The 12894-nt window shown below is 36.1% G+C and overlaps 1 protein-coding gene across 5 annotated transcripts in view; it reads left to right on the forward strand.

The window, feature by feature from the left end:
- Positions 1-12894, forward strand: part of TPK1 (thiamin pyrophosphokinase 1) — a 332218-nt gene that overhangs the window by 150544 nt on the left and 168780 nt on the right. The window lies entirely within an intron of this gene.

Consider the following 12894-nt stretch of genomic DNA (forward strand, 5'->3'; position numbering starts at 1 on the left):
GAAATTTAGAAAATGACAAGTGGAAGCAGTCTAAGTAATTCCATCACCATCTGATAATCATTAATGCTTTAGTCCTTTAAGCATATATATTTTAAATGAGTCTGTAGTTTATATAGGCTCATTTAATAATATACTATTGCTGCCTATAACCTCATTGGTTAATATATATTTTTCACAAGTCATTTTTAATTTCCTTTAATGAATATACTGTGTTTAATTTAACCAATTCCCAATTGAGTTATATTTAAGTTATGTCTTATTTTTTGCATTGTGAACTAATAAAAACATCCTTGTACATGAATGTTTATAAAAATGCATAATTCTGTGTCCCCAGAATTGAGAACCACAGTTTTTTTCTTTAATTTTAGTTTTCTTGAAACCATTATTACTGTGTTCTGTATAAAACTATTCATTACAATGTGAAATTAATGATGACACACAGCTTATTAAAGCATTCATTTTATCACTACTATTGTGAAAACCTTCCAGAGATCCTTACTACTACTAAGAATATGTATATGATCTAATTGAGAGTGATAGAAGGCACATAGGACGGTATTACAGTAATTAATAACAAGTTTTCACTGGTTTTAGAGGACAATGCAGTGTTTTTAAAATAAAAATTGTAGCCTCAGCAATTCTTTGAACCACAACATCATCCTCTGTGTTATTCTAAACCAGCATTAGCAAATCACACATAATTGTAAAAGAAACAGCAATTACTGAGATAAAAATGTAAATTCTTTATAAAGCGTGGGGATGGGTGAGATAAATTCATAAAGAAGAAAGGGAGGAAACCTTTCATAGGAAGGAAAGAAAGAACTGAGAGAGGATAGGAAGGAAAAAGAAAAGAAAGAAAAGAAAAGAAAGGAAGGAAAGGAAGGAAAGGAAGGAAAGGAAGAAAAGGAAGAAAAGGAAGAAAGGAAGAAAAGAAAAGGAAGGAAGGAAGGAAGGAAGGAAGGAAAGAAAGAAAGAAAGAGAAAGAAAGAAAGAAAGAAAGAAAGAAAGAAAGAAAGAAAGAAAGAAAGAAAGAAAGAAAGAAAGAAAAAGAAAAGCATGATTCTAGATAGGGAAGCAAAGTTATGAAGGTTATAATGCACAGGCTGTTATAATTTGAAAATTCTGGGGCTGGCAGTGAATTGCAGATCTGGGCATGTTCCCTCTGCCCACCAGCTGATCAGACTCTCCATCAGCAGATGAAGACTGTTCCCAAGTCAGTGTCTGATATTCATGCACAATTACTTCAACATTGGCATCTTTGTGTTCATTCCCCACAGTCTCCCTTCTCATTAACTCCATACCTCAACCTCATTGGGATGGAAAGCCCTCAGCCTTGCTTACAACGAAAGTTTTACATAGTCTAGATATTAATCATATCTTTGGAAGTGGAAGAAACAGCAGGAGAGGCAGGAACAAGCAGACTTAGAAACAAGTTGAAGATCGGGCCAGATGTGACTTTCCTCCCCCTGTCTTAAATGCTGCTGGCTTGACAGAACTGGAAGTGTCAGTCTGGTCATTCCCATCCAAGATGGGGAAATAACAGAAAAGAAGGGGAACCCAGCTCCTTAATTTCTAAATGCAGTAAGATGAGGTCAAGCATAAAGGAAGATTTTGAGTTAACTACTATTTGATGAATTTCTCCTGTAACTTCTGCTTCAGTTTTTTAACCTCAAAGCTAATTTATATATATAAAATTTATATTGAGATTTAATTTTTAAAGTAAAATTAGCTAATCTAATAATTCCTACATTGTGTAATTACAAATTGACATAGTACAATGCAGCTTTTTCAAGTATTGATGGGAATCATGGATTTTGAACTTCTCTGATCTGTTCCCAGAGGGGCATCAGTGATGTCTTTTATATAGCTAATGTGCCCTGTATAACACATGGTGAGTGTTTAGCCTCAGTTTTAATAATGATGCTAATGACAACAAGTTAATGCAGCATCCCACACAATTCATATAAGCCATTATCTCCAATTTAAGCAGTCTTTAAGCTGCTCTTCTACAAATGAAAGAAGGTGTGTCTGCCTTCAAATACACTTTTTTTTACCCCTCCTACTTGATATGAGTTTTCAGTGAAGCTGAAACTGGGGCTCTAGTGAAGAAAGTAAAATAAAGAAGTAATTTAAAACGCTGAAAGTTTGTTAAAAATGATGAAGTGGGTTTTATAGCCAACATTTATCCACACAGTTTTCTCCCCCAGTAGATATGTCTTTGACTTAAAGGAAAAACTCAGGTTTACATGAGTATATAAAACTTTATTTTTCATTTTTTAATTTAATTTTATTTTGTTAAAGATCTTATTTATTGAGAGAGAGTGTGGTGAGCAAAACATAAGTAGTGGGAGGGGCAGAGGGAGAGGGAAAAGCAGACTCCCTATGGGGCTGGATCCCAGGACTCTGAGATCAGGACCAGACCTGAAACCAGATGCTTAACTGACTAAGCCACCCAGGCGATCCTGATTGTATAAAACTTTAAATTGGTTTTCTTGCCTAATTTCTGAGAACTTTATAACTTTATATTTTAGTATATGAAGTATTTGTCCGCTTTTAAACAGAATATTTTATATCCCAGATCTTGCCATCTGTAATAATTATCTGTTGTTGTTATGGAATAAATTATTCTAAATTTTAGCAGCTTGAAACAGCAAGCAATTTTTATTTCACATATTCTCTCCAGGTAAGGAATATGGAAGTTGATTAACTAGGTGCTTCTGGCTCAAGGTTTCTCATGAGGTTATAATGTAGCTGGGTTTTTCAGTACTCTCAGAGGCTCCCCTGGGGCTACAGAATTCTGTTCTAAGATTATTCATATAGTTGCCAATTGGTCTCACTGGCTACTATTTCTCAGTGGTTAGAGATTGGAGACTTTAGTTCTTTGCCACTGGGCTGCTCACAGCATGGCAGGTTGCTTTCCAGAGAAGAGAGTGAGAAGAACATGTGTGCAAGACAGCCAGTCCAAGACAGAAGTAGCTGTCTGTTTGTGACCTAATTTCAGCAGTGATATACCATTTTACCATCTCTTCTACAATGCTGGGTACATACAGACCAACCTGGGTACAATGAGGGATCAAATGGCACAAGGTTATTAATACCAGATGGCAGGAATCCTTGGTAGCCATCTTGGAGGCTGGCTTCCACACCATCTGACTTTGTTCTGATAAAGCCTGCATGTTGGGCAGGGAGAAAGATGTTTTAAGGACATTATAATAAATTCTTGGTCTTTACTTAATAATTTGTAAGAAGGAAGAAGAAAACAGCCGTTAGCCTTTTCTCTTTGATTCTTCTTCATATATATAACCTGCTTCAAGCAAAGTTACAAACCAACAGTCCAATCATTACTCTTTATGTTCATAGGCCTTATTATTTATTCCTTTGGGTTTTGGACAAGTAGGGGGCAGTTAAGTCCACCACTTGATTCCATATGGTCCATAGGAATGCATATGATATGCCTTTTTAAATTTACTCCGTAAAGTTTTCCTTTTCAGATGGAGATGTAAACTCTTTATGTTCCTCCTTTTGCCCCTGTGCCTGAGTTCCTCCCTGAGTGGCTTGTGAATATTAGCTCAGAATGAAGAATGTCTCTTACAGATTTTCCCCTTGATATTTTTGTTTATGTATTACTCTCTGAGTCAGTGTTCCTTGATTGAAGGCTAGAATCCTGTATTTCAGCCTTCTTCATTACCCAATCCGTCATACCCACATTTATTTTAGTTTCTTGAGAACTTTTGAAGAAACTGTTATATCTTGTAACACCTGATAAATGCTTTGATTGATATGTGATCTGTGGGGTCTTCTCTAGATACAGGAAGGAGATTTTAAAACATGCTTTCTTCATATTTAGGAGATTAAGGGACTAGTTGCTGTATTTCAAATGCCTTAAAGAGCCACAGAATAATAAGTTTTTTCCAAAAATGTAGGTATATAGAATAGATGAAAATATATGGTAAATAAAATAAAAATGTACAATAACTTAAAATATAATAAAAAATCAAATAATGTTATATAGCCCAGTTTCCTGCTGAAAAAGCTAAGACCCATAAAGTTTACATGACTCAAAACAAAATGGTAGGACTAGTCAGAGACAGCTCTTGGGTCAATATCCATGTCTTCTATAAAAAGAATTTTGTTAAAACTGGGACTCTGCTGCCACTAGTGCTTGTCAGCACATTGTATCTTTGGCCTGTTAGGCAAGTTGCTTGCACAAGGTATTTAGCATCTCTGGGAATGAATGCCAGTGTCACTATCAACAGGATAATAGTCATTGTGTTAACCATTCACTGTACCTTCACATTTGCATCATGTCACTCACTTCTACTCAATTCTAGGGTGGCAGTAGTTGGGCCAGACCAAGAATGACCAAGCAAACAAAGAAGTTATTAAATTATATAAAATCAATTTATTGGACATAGGATTGAGCCAAGATAGAATGTTGAAGAACAAAGGTGATTTGGTAATAGAAAATTAGCAAGAGGATAGGTAGCCTATAAGTATATGAATGTCTTCCTTTGTGCTACTGATGAGTATTTTGGCATTCCAGAAAGTGTTACTATAAACAGAAGGCCACGTGAATATAACTCTTATAGTAAGTTGGGAATAGGACTCTAGATCTAACTTCTGTTATTATATTCTCTGTTAATCCTTCCAAGTCTTGGAATATCACAATATGGTATCCTAACAGTGGCTGAAAGTACTAGAACATGGTGTGGACCAAAGACTGTGATAGAACTTCAGTTACAAAAGCAAGACTTGATTGAAAACATACTATGAACCCAGTATATATGATGAATGAGACTAGCAGAAAGGTTGGGATGATGCTAAACCAATTACAGACATAACAAGATCATTTTAGGCCACCAGGTAGTTCTAACACTGTAAATTCAGGAGTAGAGATAGAGATCCACACATATGATTGTCTCCTTGTCTTTCATTATATCTTTTTCACAATTGGGAAAGATAAGATTTTTTTTTGAATTATTGAAGAATATATTAAATCAGTGTTTTCAGTGAGGTTTTCCCATTGTTCTCTAACACTGGCATGGCCATACCCAAATTTTTGAAGACTACTCTTGAAAGACAAGGGTAGTATGTCTAAACTTTTTTAACCTGTGCTCTTTTTCATAACTATAAGATATTATAAGTGTTATATACAATAAAAAGTTGCTCATCATTTTATATCTCATCTTAATGGCTGTTACCTCTATAAATGTTTGTTCTATTTTTGGAGACTGGGATTTTGGGTTCAAATATCACTTTTCCCAGTAAGAATAATGGGATCGGCTTCTGGTTGACATTTGAATAGAATGTCTGATTTTCGTAAGTGGACTACAAATGTTAAGAAATATATATTAGTTGTGTATTAATTCCAATGTAAAGATGAGGACACTGATTCTCAAATAGTGGGGATGTCAGGTAGATCTAAATGTAGTTACTTAGGCAGAGATGTCAAATAACTACTTATTCTTGGCTATTAGTACTGTACATTTTGGTTTTGGGATTTTTATTAAAAAAACATTATGTTTTCCTGAAATAACTGTGTGAATTATTTTTTGAGTTGCTAGCTTATGAATGTGGAAGTCTTACTAAGGCAGGTGAAATTAAATCAGGCCTGGCTTTCTCAGACACTTGTAAAAATGATCATATAATGTTATACATGTAGAAGTACTCTAAAAGTGCTAAAGCACTATTTTAAAATAAAGTGGTAGTATTTTGTTTTACTTTCTAAAAGAGTTTACATAAGAGCTTTTTTAAAATAACTATTCTCAGTAATACTGCTTTTAAAAAGATTTCAATCCATTTATTTCCGTAAGTGTACAATTTATGAACCCAGATTTAATAAATTAGAATAAAAATTACTGAAAACATCATTTTGAGTTTGATAATGCCTCAGTGTGAGTTATATTTAAATTTCACAGAATCAGGGACACCTGGGTGGCTCGGTGGTTAAGTGTCTGCCTTCGGCCCAGGGTGTGATCCCGGAGTTCCGGGATCGAGTCCCACATCAGGCTCCTACACGGAGCCTGCTTCTCCCTCTATCTGTATCTCTGCGCCTCTCTCTCTCTCTCTCATGAATAAATAAATAAAAATCTTAAAGAAATTTTCACAGAATCTCAGTAGATGTTTTTAATTGGGGATTAAAAACATCTTTATTGATCTCCTGAATTTCATGAACCTTATTATTCCCTCCTTCTAGCTGTGTGTCTTTCCCATTTCTGCCCAGCCACATGCCAACAACTTTTAGATAGGGTCAAATTAATTTAGAGATAATGGCAGAAGGGGCTGTTAGAAATTGTAAAACGTTAGCCAGTTTGACTATTATACCAGACAGAGGAAACTGTGTGAATATGTAAAGCTTAACTCCATTGATTGGTATATTTCTTTAAAAAATAAAAACCCCAGGTATAGTAGATTTTTAGGCTTGCACATTAAGACTGATTAGCATATGTTGAGGTATAAAGGGTCTATTAAGGGAATTGTAGACGGGCAGTTTCCACTGACAACTGAGTGACAGGTTCTTCACTTTATATTCTTAAAACAGGTTGGCTCTTCCTTATTAGCATCTCACCAGGGGAATGATGAGACAGGCAAGGATCTCTCTCCAATATACCTTAATTCTTAGGCTTGCGTCAGTCATAGTCCTTTCAGATTGACTTTATTTTAAATGGTCTACATTTTTCAAAGTCTGTTTTGTTGGAGTTTAACTTAATTTAGGCATTTAAAAAGGGGAAGTCTATGCCCCTACGTTTTTAAGAATTCCTGAGTGCTTCACAAATGACCTCGGCTGGCCCTCTGAACTGTCCTTATCCTACTGTGTGTTCTCTAGAACTGTGACTCTGTCTATTTCCACTCACTCGTGTGTGTCATGGGATGCACCTGCTCAGCAGTCTTTCACCTGTTTGGCTCCCCACCTCTATCTGTTGGGATTCCCTCCTTTGTACTTTTCTTGCTGAGCTTGATATGACTAATTTTTTCTTAATTTTCTTCCTTGATCTCTGTTAAGACATGATCTTCTGCAACCTGAATATGGTCATTAATCCTGGTATCCCTTGTAGGTAGTAGGTTCTTATCACAGTTTCTATGAAGCGGGTAGGTAGTCCCGCTTTAGAGCAGCAGACCATTGGTGCCACATAATACTCGATACAAAAAAGACTGCTGTAACCAAATGGACTTGTGAAATTTGACATTTTCTGTGCCCCTTTTGGAAATTCATGGACACTATCATTTTAAGGAAGTCTGCCAAAAATCTAATTTTGTTCACCTTTGTATTTCTCAGATGAGTTGAACCATGGAACACTTGCCCTTTACCTACCAACACCTAATGCGCATTGGCTTCTTGCTAGACTAAAATGTATTTGGATGATTATAATCTTATTTCACTGTTTCAGGTTTCTTCTTTTAAAAGTTGATAGGAAAAAATAATCAACACAATCTTGAAAACAACAGTGATAGCCACCAATGATTTTAAAGTGCTTACAACCTGCCAAATATTTTATATGTACTTTGAATTATAAATTCATTTATCCTTGCAACAGATTTCATTAGGTCAGAACTGTCATCCACACTTTACAGATGCAAGCACAAGGAGGTGGTACAACTTGCCCAAGCCTACGCAGCTAGGAAATGGTCAAGTGGGATCTAAAGGACCACCCTGGTGCCAGAATCTACAGTTTTTTTCTAACTATGCCATAATCCTTTAGTAGAAAGAAGGGAGTTTTTTCTTGAAGCAAAGTGAGGTTCAGGTTCCCATGCTGAGGAAGTTCTGTGGCTTCCTTTTCTCTGTGCAGCATTTAATTTCCCTTTCCCACTTCTACTTAGTTCTAGGTAATTGGGCAATGCTACCCTCCTGGACTACCTTCACTGCCTCTAGCTTTCTGCTTTTAGGAGACCTGGCAAGGAGCCCTGGTGGAGCCTCATTCTTTTCTTTGCATATTCAGAGTGGTTGTAAAGGACAGAGATCTGCTCTGGGTCTGGAGCCTTTAGAAACATTATAAAATAGAAGCTTATCCAGACATGCTACTTGAGGAAGAATCTCTCTAGCTCTTTGTTTTCAGGGGTTTCCAAGACCATCCCCAAACTCATGATTCAGTAAGAGGACCGACTCACAGGACTTGGCTTATAGTCATACGAGTGGCTGTGATTTTTTTATGTAATTGAAGTGTAACTGACACAGAATGATTTTTAAAAGATTTTATTTATTTGAGAGAGACAGAGCGAGTGCCAGGAACAGGGGGAAGGACAGAGGGAGAAGGAGAAGGAGAAGCAGCCTTCCCCGCTGAGCAGGGAGCCTGATAGGGGGCTGGACCCCGATAGGGGGTCCAGCCCCCAGGATCTTGAAATCATGACCTGAGCTGAAGGCAGACGTTTCACTGTCTGAGCCACCCAGGCACCCCAACATACAATGTTGTATTAGTTCCGGGTGTACAACATAGTGATTTGACAATTCCATCATCATGCAGTGCATGATGTAGTGCAACTGTAGTTATCATCTGTCACCAAGAAGGTTACTATAGTATTATTGAGTATATTCTCTGTGCTGTACTTTTTATTTCCATGATTGATTGATTGATTGATTGATTTAATGACTAGTTTGTACTTCCCTTTCACCTATTTTATCCATCTCCCTAGGCACCCCCCCAGCCCTGCCATTGTCTCTTCTGGCAACCATCAATTTGTTCATCTGTATTTATTTATTTTTTATTTATTTATTTAATTTGTTTTTTAAAGATCTTATTTATTTATTCATGATAGACAGAGAGAGAGAGAGAGGCAGAGACACAGGCAGAGGGAGAAGCAGGCTCCATGCCCGGAGCCCGACACGGGGAGTGGGACTTGATCCCGGGACTCCAGGATCACGCCCTGGGCCAAAGGCAGGCGCCAAACCACTGAGCCACCCCGGGATCCCCTGTTCATCTGTATTTATGACTCTGTTTTTGTTCATTTGTATAGATTTCGTGTATAAGTGAAATCATACGATATTTGTCTCATCATTTCACTCAGCATGATACCCTTTATGTCCATCCATGTTGTTGTGAATAGCAAGATTTTTATGGCTGAGTAACATTCCATGTCTTCTTTATTTATTGCTGTATCCATGTACACTTAGGTCGCTTCTGTACCTTGGCTGTTGTGAATAATGTTGCATTTAACATAGGGGTGCATATCTCTTTTTAAATTAGTGTCTTTGTTTTCTTTGGGTAAATATCTAGAAGTGGAATTCCAGGATGATGCTGTGGTTGTTTTTTTAATCCTTTGAGGAATTTCCATTCTGTTATCCACAGAGGCTGCACCAATTTACATTCCCACCAACAGTGCGAGAGGGTTCCCTTTTCTTACATCCTCAGGAGTGCTTGTTTTTTCTTGCCTTTTCTGATACTAATCATGGCTGTAATTTATTACAGTGGAAGGATACAAAGTAGAATAAGCAAAAGGAAAAGGTAGATGTGGACAAAGTCTGTAGAAAACCAGTCACTAGTTCCAAGAGTTCTTTCCCAGTGGAGTCACACAGGATGTACTTAATCAAATTGTGACAATAAATGTGAGGTATCATCACTAGGGAAGGAAGCACAATGGCCAAAATATTACTGGAGGCACCCACACCCTCTGCATAGCATGTATCAAAATTCCAGACTCCCAGGAAGAAAACAAGCAGGTGCTCAGCATAAAATCATTGAATAAAACAATTTAGGCACTGTTAGTTTTTAAGAAAAAAAAAATTTTTTTAATATAGAGAACTATTTACCTTTCAGGTTCTCAGTTGGGAGCCAAGGGCCAACCTTGCAGGCAAAGCTTTTTTAGGATAACAGTCTGAAGCCTGCTATGTTGACACTTTTGGGCACTCTCTTCCAAAAGAACTCTGGCTCTGCTCTTAGGAGGAAAGCCATCATTTAAGACCCTATGCTGTTCTAAAAAGACTTTTGACTTCCATTAGTGGAAGTAGTGACTTTCTTGTTTGGAAGGCTATAGTTTTCATTCAATGCGATGTTGAAAGGAAAGGTTATCTTATAACACCCAGGCAAAAAAAAAAAACAAAACAAAAAACCACCCAGGCCAGTGAAGATTGCACTAGATGAGAATGTCTCTTTACGTTTGGAATCGAATGGAGAATTGCAACAAGGCTAAATTGCGTTTATTCTTTTTCTTTTATGCGTGATCTAGAAAACCAGAAGAACACTAAATTATATCAGGCAACCTGTTACTTAGGGTTTTTAAGAGTTTAATCATGTGACATTCTTGCTGAAGAAATCATTACTTGTAGGCTGTCATTTGATGATAAATCTTTTTAGTGGAAAAGTGAACTGTTTTTAGAAGGTTGGCAAATAAAATGGAAGGAGCAATCTACTATAGTATGCTTTATACAATAAAGAGGAAAGTGGGAAATGGTTATTTTGTGATTGCATTTCTACAGAGTAAAGACCATTTTCATACCTGTATCAAGGAACATAGATCATTTAGATTCCAAATGGCTTTATCTAACTAAACTTGAGAACAAGTTTGGGCTAATTTTAGATCTGTATCTTTGGTTATCCATAGTATATGTCATTTTGCCCTGTGCCTGCTATACTCTTGATCTGGCAGGCAGTTTCTTATTAGAGTTCCGGTCAGTTCATTTTAATGAATAATTATGGAAGCTCATTATTAATACTTTAACATATCCAATTTTTAGAAGACTCTTGAATATATCTCCCCAAAATATTTTTAAGTGTTTATCTTGCTTACATACAATAAGAAAGGCAACGTTAGCAGTAAATAGGGGGAAATAAAGTGTGTGAGAGCCAGAATTTTAAGACTCCATAAACTCTTATTGTTGCTTAAAAATAAAACTCTTATCATTGCTTATTTACAAAAAGAATGCATGTCAGTATTCTAATATGATGGGGTAGTAAATTATTTCATGTTTTCAGAACCAACTTGAAAGAAAATCTTTGATAGCTTCTTGCCTCCTTTCTTATACTCTGTTGATTGACACTTATTTCCCTTTCAAAAAATATCCATTTCTCTCATACTGTCCTTGAGCCCCTCAGTCCTCAATCTGATGAACCAATTCCTGTTTCATCCCAGCTTCACACTCCAGAATTATCTTTCTCTTCCCTTGCTCTCCAACAAAGTTCTCTTTCTCTTTATGAAAGTGATTTCTCTTTGCTTATTAAGAAGCAAGTATAGCAATTAAATTAATTCACAGTAAGAAATTCATGATGAATTTTCTTTCCTACTGTTATATTTTAAGAAACTCTTTACCCTCCTATGCTACTAGTGGGAATATGTATTTTTATATCCCTCTTAGAAAGCACCCTGGCAGCATATATCAAAGATCATAAACTTTCTTACAGTTTTCCCAGTAATTTCATTTTCTAGTAAGCTAATTCTAAGAAAATAAACTGAAAGGGACTCATACACAAAGATATTGATCTTATGGGTAAGTTTAATAGCAGAAGAAAAAGCGAATTGTCATGAATATAATGATAAATATAGTGATAATATGATGAATTAGGAAAGCAGAGAAAAGGAGAGATAGATAGCTAAGCATTCCTTGCCCATTTTCAGGTGTCTGAGGTCTCTAAGCCTTGGACTACTATGGAAGCAGCATGGAGTTGGGCAGGAGTCATGAAAGATTTTCAGGTATTTAAAATACTGGAGAAAACCAACTAAATCAAGGTTCAAAATAAATTATAAAGGCATTTTTCTTCTTAAACCTCCCAAAATACCCAAAGTTTAATTAAGCAGGGTTGAGTACAAAGCATGGTTGGTTAAGAGTATGGGCTTCAGATCACATAGAATGTCCTCAACAGCTGTGTGACCTTGGGTAAGTTATTTAATCTCTCCAAACTTCACTCTGCATATCTTAAATGTGATAATTACATTCACCTTATAAGGGTATTGTGGGGATTCAAGAACATAACTCCTGTGAAGTGACTAAAACCTTCTATAACAAAACGTCTACTGAAATACTAGTTATAAATGTTATTAATTTATAATTTATAATTTTATAATTTATAATTTTATATATTTAGTTGTAAATTAATTATAATTTTATGATTTTATAATTTTAATTAATAGTTACATACATATTGCATTTAATTATCCTAGGTGAGAGGCTATATGCAAGCCACTCCAAATAAATATTCAGGATTGGTGTGCATGGTACCTAGGAGAAAATAACACTTCTGAATTCTTAACCTTATAAACTCAGCCCATAAAGTTACAATAGAAGTCTCAGAGCCCCATAAAATCTCTTCAGGGTAATTTGCACAAGTCCTTTCTTGTCCTGGGTAGATGGATGGGCACCAAATGACTTCACCTAAAATGAATAAGCTAATCGCAGATTTGGGAATGCTTTCACCAGACTTAACTCCTTGCCTCTTGTTTTAATGAGGCCAAGTCTCTCTGTGGATATAGTGTATAAAATAACAATTGATATGTTATTGTAATTTTCTTCAAAGGATCTGTTTTTTTTCCTATTAAAGAGTTTTAGAGGAGTCAGCATCAGATAACTTCATAGGTTTTATGTGTGCTAAATGTGAAAACTCATTAACTTATATTAGTTAAATTTTTGGCAAACAGTAAATTAAGTAATCGAGAATGACATTCTAACAGCTTTTGCATTGGTCTTTTGCAGTTAGGTTGATTATTGACACTCATTGCCTCGTAATAATTTCTTTTAGTTGTCAGTAAATTCTAAAATAGTTTGGTAAGCATCCACAAAAAGTTCTTGGGAGAATATTGACAATGTGTGGCTTACTCTAGTAATCTTTGACGTGAGGTGGTCTGACTATACCATCTGATGTTTCTGGAGATTCTTCTGAAGTGCTGTGGTGAGCATTTACTGGGTTCATCCCAGTACCCAGAACTGTATGTGCATTATCATGTGGAACCTCAAGATTTTAGGGGCACCTA

The sequence above is a fragment of the Canis lupus genome, chromosome 16, assembly GCF_003254725.2.
Source record: "Canis lupus dingo isolate Sandy chromosome 16, ASM325472v2, whole genome shotgun sequence".
Taxonomy (NCBI): Eukaryota; Metazoa; Chordata; class Mammalia; order Carnivora; family Canidae; genus Canis; species Canis lupus.